The sequence below is a fragment of the Solanum verrucosum genome, unplaced genomic scaffold, assembly GCF_900185275.1.
Source record: "Solanum verrucosum unplaced genomic scaffold, falcon-dt-bn FXZP01000196.1, whole genome shotgun sequence".
Taxonomy (NCBI): domain Eukaryota; kingdom Viridiplantae; phylum Streptophyta; class Magnoliopsida; order Solanales; family Solanaceae; genus Solanum; species Solanum verrucosum.
This window is the reverse complement of record NW_026020420.1, coordinates 3,470,705-3,487,605: the sequence shown is the minus strand read 5'-3', so window position 1 is coordinate 3,487,605 and position 16,901 is coordinate 3,470,705. Positions and strand designations below refer to the sequence as shown.

Here is a 16,901-nt window from a genome sequence, read left to right as displayed (position 1 = left end):
CTATACTAGTGGGAAAAATGATGCATGTATTTGTTGAATATTTTCTGGTTATGTAGTGTCACATCATGAGGATATGTATGTTGCAAAATAGTTGGAGTATATTCATAGAATTCTTTTAGAGCTTGAGGCTTGTCGTTGACGATACTGTATATTAATGTATTTATTAAAATTCAACAGATTTTTCTGATATAGAAAATAAGCTCATTTCTCTTATTTACTAGCCCACTCTTATTTTCTAGCTCTTTATATATAATCTGATTATAGTCTAAAACCTCATTTATTTATACTTGATGAAAATATCAATCTTAATTATATTAGTCAATTTGTTTTTAAGTATGAAACTTAATTATTCAAATTTATACCAGTAAATGTATCTTTTATTTGTTTTACAACCATTTAATAAATATCGATCTATAATAAAATTTTAATTGTATTAATTAAGATGTTTGTTCATATTAAGATATCTATATATTTTCAAAAGTTCAATAAAATCTCAATATAATTAAGATATATATTCAAAGAAGTTTTACAAAGAAGACAATCCACTGTTGTATCATCCGCTTTCACTATTAATTATCGTTAATCGTTATCAAGTATAATCAACATTTATTGTCAATCACTACAATGAACAATCAATACCATTTTCAACCAACCACCAATTACTACTATCTATCATCCAACATAGTCACCTCCACCGTTATCAACTACCACCAATAACCAGCTTTGATCACAAATGTCATTCGTCTTTACTATTATTATTTTCTATTCACAATTACCATCATCAGTCGATACCATCCTAATCAACATCCATCATCACTCATCACCATTACCAATAATCACCTAATAATTTTTCAAAAACTTAGTTTATAAAGTAATATAAATAGTTTTAATTATTTTGTACTCAAATCATAATGCAATACTTAAAACTATTGGAAATATATATTCACATTAAGTCATTTTAATCTTAATTTATTAAAAACAAATGAGCACTAAAAGTTTGTTTGAGGTTTGATTAGGTTTTAGTTAAGGTACCAAATTCCGTACGTCGAAAAAATAATTCCGTACAGCTGTTACGCGGTCTACTACATCTTCTCAATTTAGAAATAAATTAATTTTTACAATAAATAAAAAGGAACTTAATATAAAATATTATAATAATTATAAAAAATGATCAAGGAGAAATGATTGGAAAGGGCTAGCAGAATCTTGCATTTTTTTTAAAACAAAAAAAGAGATATCATATATATGGGGAAAATTGTCTCAAAAATACTCCAATTTTGGCCGAAATTGCAGTTACGATATCAAACTTTATGGAGGACTTTTTACCCCTGTACTATTTAATAATGTATTTTATAGGTATATATATGTGCCCACCTGGACACGTTACTATTTATAATGATACAATATTTATGATGTCCACGTGGACACATATATACCTTTAAAATACACTATTAAATAGTGCAGGGGAGTAAAAGGTCTTTTTCAAAATTCAGTATTGTTACAACAATTTCGGTCAAAATTCGAATATATCTCAGACCTTTTTCCATATATATAACGGTAGAATAATGGCATTTGTAACTATAATTCAAGCACTACTTTGCTACTTAAGTGCTCATGCATAAATATGTAAATTGAATTCGAATTATTGATTCTGATATTAGTGGAGCTGAAGTAACTTAAAAATACTACTATTATATAGTGTAATATTATATTGTCCGTTTCAGATTAACCTTACGTTATTCTTTCGAAGAATTCTCAACACAATCAAAATTATTGAACATTCAGTTACTAATACAAGACTTTTTTCGATACACATCCAATGAATATAACCGAAATACATTTGATTTTTATTTTTATTTTTAAAAAAACAAGCATAACCAAATGGACCCTTATTGGTTAGGAGATTTGTCTAGTTCAATGTGACAATTACAAATGTTGCTAGCCACAAAGATTAATGATTTTTTTGAAACATATTGTACCACAATGTCTGGTACCATTCCGTATACTTTCTACAACTGGCACGCGGTCTGATATATTAATCATGAATAGTAATAGTAATATATAACATCGTTCCATACGTTGGATGAGATAAATAAAAATATTTTATAAGATGAGATATTATATGAAATTATTTTATCTCATTTTATGAAAATGCATCTAAGATAAAATATTTTGAGTCAACTTTCGTAAATTTTGAACTCAATAGTTGAATACAAGGCAATTGAATCGTAAAGCGGAGATCATATATAGTGCATATTGCAAGTAGGACGTGGGATTAATACAATGAATTTAGAAACATCAAACCTCACTTGTTGGAAAAAAGTAAAACACATCAAAATGATATCTAGAATTGTAATCCCATCATTTTAATACAAATAATAAAATAATCTTAAAATTAACAAATACTTCAAACTAAATATGATAATTCAATCAATTCCAAAATTATTATTCTTTACCAAACTCTTCCATTTTAATCTTCTTCGACTTGTTTGTATTATTATATTATAATATATGGAGTATTCTACTTGCTTTTATTTTTGAATTATGAGGCATAAGATTTATGTTGACTAGGGTGTTCACGGTTTGGATAAAAATCGATCCAAATCGAAAAATCAAACCAAATCGATAAAATAAAATCGATTTTATTTGGGTTTGGTTTGATTTGGTTTTAGATTTTTGAATACCGATAGTATTTGGTTTGGTTATGGTTTTATTCGAAAAAAACCCGAAGAAATAACCAAACTGAACCGATGAATTATATACATATATTTTATTAATATACATACTTAATATATTGTTTTTATAAACAATTTTAAAGATCTTATACATATTTTCATTAAAATTTTTTTATAATTTACTTATTGAAAGCAAAAATGCCCAAGATGAAACATTTATCTTATTGATTTCATGTATATGAGTGTCTATGAAAATTCTTTGTGGGACTGAAAATGTTATTGTCTCTTCCTTCAATATAGTGAATTTTAAAGGTTTATTGATAGTAAATTTAGTGATCGAAAGTTCAGTAATTTAAGTCATTCTAACTATTTTTCGTTTTGAATGGATTGTTGTCACTTTTTTCACATTTTAAATGAATTGTTTCTTTTATTTTTGTGTATGGTTAATAACCGAATAACCGAACCAAACCAAACCGAAACCGATAATCACTAAACCGAGAAATGTATATTATATTTGGTTTGATTTGGTTTTGATAATTTTAAAACTGATTAAGTTGGTTTGGTTTTATTGATCCAAACCAACCCGTGAACACCCCTAATGTTGACATTAGAGTTTTAATTAATTAGACATAAAATTCAACCATGTAATTAACTATTGGTGATTTAACTAATAAATTTTTTTTAATAATTAATAATTTGGATTATATTATATAGGCATGCTATGAGTAATTTTGTGGCCTCCAATTTTCTCGGGCCTAAAACAAATTTATGTCTTGAGGTAGAGTTGCCCCTACTATATGGAGCAACTTTCACATATAGCAAACACAAAATTTATTTGTATGCTATAGCAAAGTTTGTATAATTGCGCTCCATAGCAAACATATATATGTATAATTCTCTATACATATACAAAAAAAAAACAATTGTATATATAATTCGCTATACATATACAAAGAAAGCAGTTGTATAATTCGCTATATATATACAAAAGAAAGCAGTTGTATACAAAAGATTAATTGTATAATCTGTGTATGTATAAAACGAGAAAGAGAGAAAGACGAAAGAAAATTGGGCATGAAATTATTTGTATTGTATAATTATAAATGTATAGGACGAAGATATATGTATTTGCATGTGTATATACAATTTTCTCTCGCTTTATACAAACAGAGGCGCAATTTATACATTTCGTTTCTGTTTGTATAAGCGAGAGAGGCGAGGGTGGCGAGCGAGATTTGGGAGAGTGGCGAGCGAGGGAGAGGGGAACGAAAATATATGTATATATACAATTTCCTCTCGCTTTATACAAATACAAACACATTTTATACATTTGTGTTTGTATAAAAGCGAGAGAGGCGAGCGAGATTGCCACCAAACGAGAGTGGCGAGCGAGATTCCACCAGGGAGAGTGGCGAAAATAACCATAGTTTGCTATAGGGTACAATTAAATCAAAGTATATTTATAGCATTTAATTTGAATTAATAGTTTGCTATTATATATAATTTTCCCTACTATATATTCAAGAGCCCAAGTGCAGAGATATCCTATTTATTTCGGAATCATTATTCGAATCACGTAAAATTTTACATGTCTAACCACTTTTAAATACTTTAGGTATGTGATTTTTGAAGTTTCATATAACTAAAATTTATGCATATATGTTGAATGGCTAAAGTCATGGCTAAACTTCAACTATTTTTACTTGAAATTCAATCAATGCCGATTATATATATTCAATTATATTATAGCTGCTAAATTTGTTATTTGTTATAGTACGTATTGTATTATATTGTTTGAATGAATACAATATTTTGATGAATTGTATCATTTTAATTTTTGTCATTGCATAATATTACACATTAGCAATGTAAAGGATAAACCTTAAAAAAGGAGAGTAGGGTACATAGTAAAATTGATAAAATATGATTATTATTGATATTAGATAATAAGCAAAGATAAAATAATAAGAGAAAAAAAAGAAATAATGAGATCACATCAAATTGATATTCACATAAAATGAGATTTTTACGATGAATTTAATCATACGAAACAATAAATTAAAATAAAAATAATAATTCTATATATAAACAGAAAACATCTCCTCTTCATTACCAATAAGGGAGAATCAAACTTTCCTTAATTTTCATTTTTCCTCCATTTTATTTTCTACATTTCTCGATTCACATTACACATTATCCTTTAAAGCTTAACCTTTAAAGAAGCTTCAATACCGACCACATGTCATGCATCTGTCGACTTGATATAAACAGTATATCTTCTATGTACAATGCATGAATTATTAGAAATCCATCACTTTCCTCTTGATCAGGCCCTCTTCATAGAGAAGTGAGAAAATTGAAGAAGAAACATCATATAAACACCCCCCAAACTAGCAAACAAGTTAAAGATATGAAATCATTAATATCCAATAGATTTTTTGAAAACAAAAATAATTAATGGCTCACATGAAAATGTGTATATAGAAGAGAAGGGCCTTCTTCTTCATGCTACACATTTTGATACTCATGATCATGCAATATGTTGATTGATATTTCAATTTCTTGAATGATTATTCATATACCAATGGGTCCTTTGTTCCCCTACCTGATTTTTAGGTACAATTTATTAATTTGTTTCTATATAAAGATTAAAAATAAACTAGCAAACGAAGGTTCCGGGGGATTTTCACATTTTATTGGAATTTCAGTTAGTTTTGCTTGAACTTTAGACATATATTATAGTTCAACAATTTTTTTATCGGAACTTCAACTATATGTAATTTAAAACATTATTGTTCAAAATTAAACTTTGTGATAACTAACTTCAGACATCACATATTTGAAATTATTTCGAAATAGATTTGAAGTTGGTAAACCTCTATAACAATATATTAAAAGTGAGTACAAGTTAAAAATGGTGTTATTAGATACCCGTGAATTTTTTACTATATTGAATAATCTCTATAGTACTTTATATTTCAACTCTTTAATTTTATTTTATTTTATTTAATATTAGAATAATCCCATGAAATTTGTTTGAAGGGGAAATTCTTTAATTTTGTTTCCAAATCTAAATAAAATTCAGAATATTTTGGCTTTTCTTTTCCTTGTGCATAATTATCCCTCAACCATATGAATGGTTGTTATATATTATTTTATAGTTTATCGTATGGTATAATATTATATTGTATTATATTATTTTAATGAATATAATATTTAGATAAATTGAATTGTTTGTCGTCATTTTATATATAATGTCACACATCAACAATTTGAAGGATTTAAAAAAAATAAAAAGTAGGATATTGGGTAAATCTATTGTTAAAAAAAGAAGAAGGAAAAGCTAAAAAAAAAATTGTACAATATTTCTGTTGTATGTTGGAGTGGAATAGACGAACTTAACGTTGTTTGGGACAATTCGCCTATTTGTGGGCGAGTATTCATTCTGGTAGGTGTTTTTAGGGAGGATCCCTTTTGATGTGTAGTGCTAAAAGATGTTAGTTTCACATTAGATCAATCGTTACATTACATAAAATGAGATTTTTTTCGTTGTTACATATAACACTGAATTTAACGATACAATACAATAAAATTAAAGTACCAATCAAAACAAAATTGCTACATAAAATGAGACCTTTTTGTTGTTATATAACACTGAATTTAACAGTACAATACAAACAAATTACCAATAATAAAAAACTAAACCAAATTTTAGTTGTTAACTAAAATGAAACTTTTCATTGTTACATACTGAATTTAATTAACAATACGATACAGTAAAATTTATTGCTACATAAAAAATGTGACTTTTCATTATTACATAATACCGAATTAACGATATGATACAATAAAACTTGAAGTATCAATCAAAACAAACATTATATTTCAACTGACAAGTACATGAAAGTTCAATACACTACAGTAGGTAACAACCATGCATCCAAACAACAAAGACAATATACTAGCTAGTTAGCTAGTATATTGTGTCCTTTAACATGAAGCAAGTCTCAATTCTAGTTAAAGATGGACTTAATTTAGTAACATAAACAGAAGAAGAACATATAGTATATGTTTGTAAATCAAACCATATATTATAATCTAAACTCCAATCTTGAGTTTGATGAGAATTTTTTGTAATTCCGCGGCGAGACAATGAACTTCAAGAACACCCTTTTGTCCAAATCCATATTCATCTTCAGTTTGTTTTAATAATTCCAAGAATGATGGATCAGTAAGCCAACATAATTCCACAATAAACCTCTTTGGTTCTTCCTCTGAATTCACTGAAAATACAGCAAAGTAACCTTCTTTAACATCATTTGGTACCATTTGATCATTATTTGCTTTTGAGGTTTCCACAATTTCCACATCATCAAATTTCGAAAATAATTGAAGAAGATTATTCTTGAGCTTTCCTATAAGATGATTAAGCCTAGACATTATTGAAAATAATTTGGAAAATAATTTAATGAGAATGTAGTAGTAGGATAATGTGTTTTGATTTAGAGTTTAGGGTATTTATAGGAGGAGATTATTGAAGTTGTCAAATAATTGTTGTTAGATGGGGATGAGCTAGAGGCAAAAGGGTCCATTAATATTGCATGTGCTTTTGCTATCCTTTGTATCATAATTGATATTTTGTGAACTCCTATGTCATTTATATATATGAAACAACTCAAACTACATGTTTCACTGATAATCTAGTCGTAAAAGTAAAGTATAAAAAAAAAAAAAACGAACACAAATATTTTTATGTGAAAAACACCTAGCTCACAAGAGTAAAAGAATCACGACTTACACCTCTATAGGATTTATTTCAAACTTCACTATAACAAAGAACCTCAACAAATTCAGGTTACAAGATTTGCTATATTAAGAACTTAATTCTCATACTTGTTGCATCAACATGTTTCATCACTCTAACAATTATCAAAATGATTCAAATTAAACTCAACAATAATGGAACATATATGATGAATCTTTAATTTTTTTATTCTGTTGTTTTGAAGAAAAAAAAATGTAAACTTTTAAGATTGTCAGTATTGAATTCATTATAATGTTGGGGTCATTTGATATATGGTATAAACATAGATATATTGGTAGTCCTGAGGTTAAAATTTAGTACTGTCTTGTCCTTGTTTGGTTCTTAATTTTGGGATAAGTTATACTGCAATTAGTAATTAGTATCATGCTAAGTTATCTCTCTGAGAAATGATGGACTAATAGTACCATGATCCCTCAAACCTTTTTTCTTACTACTAAATTAAGTGGAGGGTATAGTTTTGTAAATAAACAATTTTTTTTAGAAGTTATACAATGTGTGTTGTTATTAATACGCAACAAATCAAACAATCAACAAAAAATAAAATCAAAATAACTACTTCCAGTATAACTAATCCACTCTTAACTAATTTCAACATAACTAGCTAGCAATTGTCTTCAAACCAACTAATCCCTTAAAGTTATGGGTTCAACTCTAATATTTGTTGAGATTTTAGTAGTTTTTTTTGCATATATTATGGAAAGTTAAAGGCTACATCAACCCCTTAGTATAGGGATATACTTATTTTAAGGACACACCTTTTATTTACTTAGTTATATTTTCGTCACATCATTCATATGCAAACCTGATGTTTTTTCATGAGTTACGTATGTTAAAATTCTTTTTGATAATGGGTACTAGCAATAAGACTTTATTCTACACTAATATCATATTAAAGTGTGCGACAATCTCAATTTAAAAATTAGGTTAGCAACTTGCTAAAGATATGAAGTGATCAATATCTAATAGATTTTTTGAAGACCAAAATAGTTAATGGCTCACATGAAAGTGTGTATAGAGAAGAGAAGGGCATTCTCTTCATGCTAAGTTTTCCTTTTATTTTACTTGATATTCAAGATCATGCAATAAGTTGATTTATGATATTTCACTTTCTTGAATGACTATTCAAATACCAATGGGTCCTTTGTTCCCCTAGCTACCGGATTTTAGGTACAATTAAGTAATTTGTTTCTATATAAAGAAGGTTCTAGGCAAACTTTCACGAGGCAGATATTTTATCGAGTTTAAATTTTATGCACAAATAATATATATGATGTCACGCCAAAAAATGGATGTGATGACACTCGTCTTATCCCACCAAGACAAGTCAGCCTAAAACTCAACCATTACAATAAAATGCGAAAATTTTATAATAAACTCAAAAATACCCCCAAAATCTGGTTGTCACGTGTATAAGCCTCTAATGTGTTGTAACAAAATTGAAAGAAAATACAAGTTTCAAATGATATTGTTTCTAGAATAGAACAAGATCATTATTAAGGAGAAAGAAGGTCTGCTGAAATGACAAGCAACTACCTCACAAACCTCCACAAGAAGCCTCAGACAAGGAGAATAGAAAATATCACAAGGTCCGGGCTAGTAACCTACAAAAAAATGTAGTAGCAAGGGGTGAGTATCAAAACACACGGTACTCAGCAAGTAAACATCTAAACACAAGCTAAGGGGATAGAATACGGGTACTCCTTACATCTCAACCGAACCTCCACAACTACAACCTGTATAAAACCAGCCCAACCTAATAGTTCACAATTTCCAAGCACATATCTCAACAACAACATTCTAACAAACACATATTCTCAACAACAAGTTCAATGTTCATCAATTACAACCTCCACAACTACAACCTGCATAAAACCAGCCCAACCAGTTCATAATTCACATAGCACACAACTCAACAACAACACTCTAACAATTACATATCCTCAACAACAAGCTCAATATTCATCAATCAAAGTTCCACAGAAAGGCACTCACAAGATCAACAAATCACAATATCAAGCTCACTAATGATAAATATGTTCAATGCAATGGAATGCAATGTCAAGTATAGTGATGCATGTTTGACCTACTGATACACACCCGCTGTCTCTCAGTTCGGGATCCATGGGGGACATATCTGTCCATGCATCCATCGCGGCGTGCAATACGACCCGTGATAATAGTAACCATCGCGGCGCGCGATATGACCCTCGATAATAGTAACCATCACGACGCGCGATACGTCCCTCGAAATATAGTATCCATCGCGGCTCGCGATACGTCCCTCGAAATGGTACATCCTCTTTAATTTCTTATTATTTCTCAATTCACATAACACTTGTCACAACCATGTCTCAGAACAATGCAAATGACATGTTTCACATAAATAATGAGGAGATGGTCATTTTCATAATATTGCACAATTCACAACAACACAATCATGATACAACATCAACAATGATTCAACAAGCCTTTCAAACCATTCTCAACATATCACACACAAACAATTAATCACATTGCATATTATTACCCCTTTTTCATCATTACAATTAATCAATGTGGACAAGTCAACCCATCACCAAGTCTCATTACCCCCAAACACATATTACAAGGAAATACACGAATTACATACACTTAACAAGGGTTTAGAAATTCATTTGCCTCAAATAGTTGAACAATCACTCCGGGACTGGATCTTTTCCCTTTCGTTGGACTTCTAAATCAATTCAAATAGATAATCACAATAAGAGTTTGAAACAAACAACACCAATATTACTATAGGTTTAGCCTAGATCTAAAAACTCACTCAAAGGTATAATCAAGCTCCTAATCTTGATACCAATTAGCATGTCAATTCTCATATTTTCCAAATTTCAAGTCAAGGATTAGGTTCCAACATCTCCAATATCATAAATATAATAATATTCATATTTAACTACCTATCTTAATATATATCAAATCTTGAATCATAATGTGATAACTATAGGAAGATTCTAAAATTTAAGCTAAGTTTCACCATTAGTAACCTCGACCACTAAACAAACAAAGAAGAAGAAGAAAAATATAAAACAAGGAAAACTACGCAGAATTCATCCTCAATTATATTTTTTAGATATCATTATCCTGTAAATACCTAACTCATTATTACTTTCTTACTAAACTCTCTCAATATACTACTCTTTTCCTACAACAACAATACAGAAACAAAATAAACCTGAGGTTTTACCTGAAGCACGAGTCACTTTTCTTGTGGCGTCAAACCGTGCCCTCCGCCTCTCTATGATTATGGACTAAAATGTTAAACCCTACTTACTTATTTTTAATGTATATGGTCTGAGTGACATGAGATAATAATTAAATTAAGGGCTTGACCCATTAATCACCAATTAAATAAATTAATTATTTAATAAATTTTGCCAATTAACTAACTGTAGTTATCGAATAATTCAAAATTTTCAGACCAACTTCACCGACTGATCGAAAATGACTCGTGACAACTATCGAAAGGGATACAACAATAATTTTGTGAAAATTTTCAAAAATGACCTTCCGGGTCATTACATATGAATAGTTATATATAAAATCAATTAACATAAATTAACAAGAAATAAATATTTATATTAATAAAAGTTAACATAGAAAAATATGTGTACGTGACCGATTCTAACCGGTTAACTTGCACTACTAGTATGCGACGTCATATCATTTTAGTATAAATAATAATTAAGAGACTTTCCTTCAGGTTTTATTTCATCATGCTTAATCTTCCTGTGGAAATATTTTTCTACACAAAATATCAAATATCTTTGATCGCAAGTTTTTACTTAATCAAGAGAGTTATCTTATAAAAGAGTAATTAAACAAGAAGAGAATATTTGGAAGGGTAACTCACTTATTAATTGGCTTAGTGATAGTGATGTTTAGGAAAGGTTCTATAGAATGCTCGATTTTGATAGTGTCTCACAATTTTGACGTCTATATATATATATATATATATAATATGATACATGATAAAATAATAAGTAATTAATTATTTAAAAGTATAGATTGAATGGTATATAAAGCATGATTATTTACGTAATTAGATAGTTTTTTTAAAAAAACAATCATGCTGAATGGGCCCTTATTGGATAGGAGGTTTGGGCAGTTCAAGGTGTCAACAAATGTTTGACTTTAATTTTATGGTTGACCTTATTTAATGATGTTTCTAAATTCTAATATATTGTGCTATATTAGGCATTATATTTTGTTTATTATTGTTTTGATAAATATAATATTTAAATAAATTATATTATTTTTTATTGTACATAATCATACATCAGTAATTCAAAGAATAAATCTAAAAAAAAAAAGTAAGATATAAGATAAAGAAAAAAACTAGATTAAGGATAAAATTAAATTATTATTATTAATAAGCAAAGACAAATTAATCACATCAAATCAGTATTTATATGATATAAGATTTTTCATTGTTACATGACGCTGAATCTAACAATACGATACAATAAAAATTTAAATACCAAATAAAACAAACATTATATCCAAACTAACGTCATAATACATTACAATTCTAACAAGTAACAACCATCCAAACAACATGGAGAATGTACTAATAGCTAGTACCCTTTTGTCCTTAACATGAAGTAAGTCTCAGTTTTATTTTAGAGATGGACTCAATATATTTAAATAAACTATAAAAAGAAGAAATTTTCCACTACTTGAAGTGAACTTGCGTTTGCCTGATTGTCTGTAGGATTGGCCTCGAAGAAGATGATGATATAGCATATGGTTGTAAATTAAACCATATATTATCTAAACTACAAACTTGATTTTGAGAATTTTTTGTAATTCCGCGGCAAGACAATGAACTTCAAGAACACCTTTTTGTCCATATCCATATTCATCTTCAGTTTGTTTTAATAATTTCAAGAATGATGGATCACTGAGCCAATACAATTCCACAATAAACCTCATTGGCTCTTCTTGTGAATTCACAGAAAATACAGCAAAGTGTCCTTCTTTAACATCATTTGGTACCATTTGATTATTATTTTCTCTTGGGATTTCCACAACATCAAATTTGGAAATTAATTGAATAAGATTATTCTTGAGCTTTCCCATAAGATAATTAAGCATTGACATTATTGAAGATAATTTGGAATTAAAGTAGAGAGTTTAGTAGTAGGATGGATGATATGTGTTTTGCTTTAGTGTTTAGGGGAATTCATGAGGTATTTGTAGGAAGGAGATTTAATTTATTGAAGCTATGAATAATTAATTAACAAGTTTCTTATTAGATGGTGATGAGCTAGAGACCAGAGGGTACATTAGTATTGCATGTGCTTTTGTTACCTTTGTATCATAATGAAACATATAAAAGTACTTAATTCATTATGATGTTAGGAGTCGTTTGATAGGTGGGACAAGAATATGTAGTTTTGAGATTAAAAGAAATAATTAGTATTGCTTTATCCTTAATTGGTTACTACGTCTGGGATAAGTTATTCCAAAATTAGTAATAGTATTAAGATAATTAAGTTATTTCTGTCATGGTGGAATAGTATTATGGGGATAAGTTATCTCGAGATACAAAAATTAAAATGATAAAATACGCTCGAAGTACCTCGAATTTTCTTTTTACTAAATTATAAGTTGGAGGGTATATTTGTAAACAAACAACTTCTTCTTAGAAATTATGTAATGTGTGTTATTTTTTATACAACAAAAATCAAATACTCGATAACTAATTCAATCTTAAGTAAATCCAACATAACTTGTCTTCAAACCAAATGATCCCTGCTATGATATTTCCATAGATTTTAACCTGAAAATTTTATGGACAAACCTAATTTTCAAATAAAGTATAAAAATCCGGAAAAAAAAAAAATATCATGGCCTAATGGATCCTTAATGTGGTGAGAATACATGTATGTTAATTAATCATATGATTAACTGCTAATAATCTATGTACATACAATCACACTTTAACAAAATAACATTTATCGACTTGATATAGACAATATCAAATACATTACCTAATAATTAATTGTATATGTATCTTCTAATACTGAGATATATTAGAAAACCATCACTTTCCACATGATCAGGCCCTCTTCACATAGTTGAAAAAATTGATGGTTCACATGAAAATGTGTATACAAAAGAGAAGGGCCTTCTCTTCATGCTACATTTCCCTTTTATTTTACTTGAAATTCATGATCATGCAATGAGTTTGATTTATGATATTTCACTTTCTTGAATGACTATTCATATACCAATTGGTTCCTTTGTTCCCTTACCTGATTTTAGGTACAATTAATTAATTTGTTTCTGTATAAAGATGAAAAAAAAAACTAGCAAAAGAAGGTTCCAAGGACTTTTCTAGCCAGATATTTATCGAGTTTAAGTTTTGTGTATGAATAAACGTAAATTAACACCAAATAAATATCTACATTAATATAAGTTAAAGTAGAAAAATATGTATGACATATTCTAGCTGGTTAACTTATATTACTCATACATTAGTAGAAATATTTGAAAGATAGAGTTGAGAATAACTGAGACCATCATCATAAAATAATATGAACCTATTGGTTATGATTGGTGATGTGGATATAAGACAAATTGCAAAGATAATTTATTATTTCTTGATGTAATAAATTGAAAGTTGAATAACAATTCAGAATTTTAACGTAAACGATACTTTATGTAATAGCAATAATTTCAGAAACTTTCCTTCAGATTTTGTCTTATACTAACAAAAGAAAGTTACTAAACTGCATCAATGGCATCCAAAAGTCTCCCAAAATATCTTCGTAGCAAGTTTTTGCTTAAATTAGAGAATCAGCTTATATTATAGACTTTAATGATATCCTGAAATAAAAAATAGGATATTTAGAAGTTTTAACTCACTTAGCTTAATTATTAATTAATTTCAAAAATATCCTGACATAAAAACAAAATAAGTTAACCTTACAACAACAACAACAAAATATAAAAAAGAAGATAATTAATCAAATAAAAACGTTAAAGAATTTTTAGTTATGAGTTAAAGATAAAGGAAGGATCTTGTTATCAACATAACATAACATAATGCTCTAAAAACTATAAAAACAAGAAAAAAAATCTTTATAAACTACAAAGAGAAGCAAAGAGAAAAAATCAAACAATTTTTTCTAAAAATTTATGATTCATATTATCATGAATTCAAAAATAATAATATTGAATTTATAATTGCAACAGAAAATAGTGACAACTATATTAGGCACATCAAATAGTTTTACCTTGTAAAATTGAACTGCACAAAAATGTCTAACAATCTTCATTATAGATCTCTCTCCTGCAAAATCAGATCAAAGAAGACAAAATTTGAACCTACAAAAGAGACAAAAAATTAACCAACAAAAGAGATAAAAGATGAAGAATAAGGAAAAATGTAAAAAAATAATAATCATCACATATGTCTGAAAATAGGTTTTTATAAGTGTGATTTTAAGATGTCATAAATTTGTATATTAAATTATTTGAAGGTTATGAATATGAAAGGTTAGGAGTTATGAACATTATTAATATTTATTAAGAGTAAAATTTATGTGATTAAAGAGGTATGAAAATAAAATAATTGAAAATAAAATAAAAGAAAAATGTCAAAAAAAAACACAAAAAAAGATTAATAAGAATCAAGCCCTCAGAGAGCGCCACGTCATCATTTTCATATTCAGCTTTATTATTTATACAGATTGGCTTGGTGATGCTAATACAAAATTTGTCCAAACCACCACCACTCTTAATGCAAGTTTGTTCCTTTTTTGATTTATAGTATCTACAATTAATTTTCTCATAGATTTGAGGGTTGTAAGTAATGTATTTATCAAATATCAGATGATTTGGGCTTCCTTAGGATGTATTTGATCGCTAGAAACATTTTTTGGCACCGGCTTTGACAAACTCAGTATTTGATGTCTTGATCTTGTTTACGAATATTTCAAGAGTTTATGAGATTTCGAGAAGTGAATGTGTTATTTTTATATATATAGGTGTGAACTCGAGTTGATGGTTGAGTATTTGAGCTCGTCTGGTAGAGTGCCCACAAAATTTCGATGTTTACACATACTATACTTGTTAATTATTTTGAGAATATCTTTTCTGCCTAATCAACTTTTATTTGAACAACATTGACAATCTACGCTAGGAAAGGAACTAAACGAAGGAGAAAACATTATATGCTATTAAATCCTTTGAATCGTTCAAGGATGGGTTACATACTTTTTAGGCTTATAAATCTTTGTAATGCCATCTATAAAAAAATGACAAAAATATTTCTATGGCTTTGATGGAACTTGTCTATCAAGTTGTTTTAAAAAAAAAAAAAAAAAATAGATGGACGATAGATAATGTATATCGCGATCCAATAAATAATCACTCACTTTGGGAAAATGTAAGGTAAGCAGACCAATATGAAAATTGGTCTTGAAAAAGCTTTTGACCAAATTGAATGGTCATTTATACGTTAAACACTTATTTACTTCAACTTTCTTAATAACATTATCAAACTCATGCTAAGTATATAGAAATGTATTTTTTCCAACCGCTTAAGCGTTCAGATAAGATTGTCACATATACTAATATGATATCAGAGTACATAGAAGTTCTAGATTAGGTTCTAACAACACCATTATAAAGAATAGAATCTTTATGTGCTTGTCCATAAAAAAGAATTAGACTCACACGTTAGGGTTTAGGGGGCATATTGTGAGAATATAATTAAATAAATGAAATATGTGTTTTCTGTCACATCTTTTAAATAAGACAGTCACATACTTCAACAAACAGAGAAACGTTTAAAAAGAAATATGATATTTCATCCCAACTTGAGTTCCAAAATGTTTTGTAATTCCGCGGCGTGACAAGGAACTTCAAGAACACCCTTTTGTTGGAATCCATATTCATCTTCAGCTTGTTTTAATAATTTCAAGAATAATGGATTATTGAGCCAATGCAACTCCACAATAAACCTCTTTGGATCTTCCTCTGAATTTACTGAAAATACAGCAAAATGTCCTTCTTTAACATCATTTGGTACCACTTCATTTTTCTTGAACTTTCCCATTATAAGTTTAAGCATGACTATACATGAATTGCTTATTTCTTTCCACATATATCAATGAACTTTATAAAAAAAATTAATATTCTAATTTTGGGATGTAGTGATATATATTTGTAGTATGATTTTGTTTTGATTTTTGAAAAAAATTAGGTATGCAATTTATACAATAAAATGCTAGCTAGCAAATGAAACTTCTAAGATGCTGAGAATAGGGTCCATTCCATGTGCTATAGCAACTTTCAACATCTAACTAATTGAATTTTTCATAAGTGTCAAGCTAATTAATTCTAGATGTGAA

The 16,901-nt window shown here is 28.3% G+C and overlaps 1 long non-coding RNA gene across 1 annotated transcript; it reads right to left on the bottom strand.

Moving 5' to 3' along the window:
• Positions 1-6,817: 6,817 nt before the first annotated feature.
• On the bottom strand, positions 6,818-16,581 carry LOC125841025 (uncharacterized). The gene is made up of 2 exons (XR_007443774.1): positions 16,512-16,581; positions 6,818-6,933 (listed from the first exon to the last, which is right to left on the bottom strand). It is a non-coding gene; the product is annotated as an uncharacterized LOC125841025 (long non-coding RNA).
• Positions 16,582-16,901: the final 320 nt, after the last annotated feature.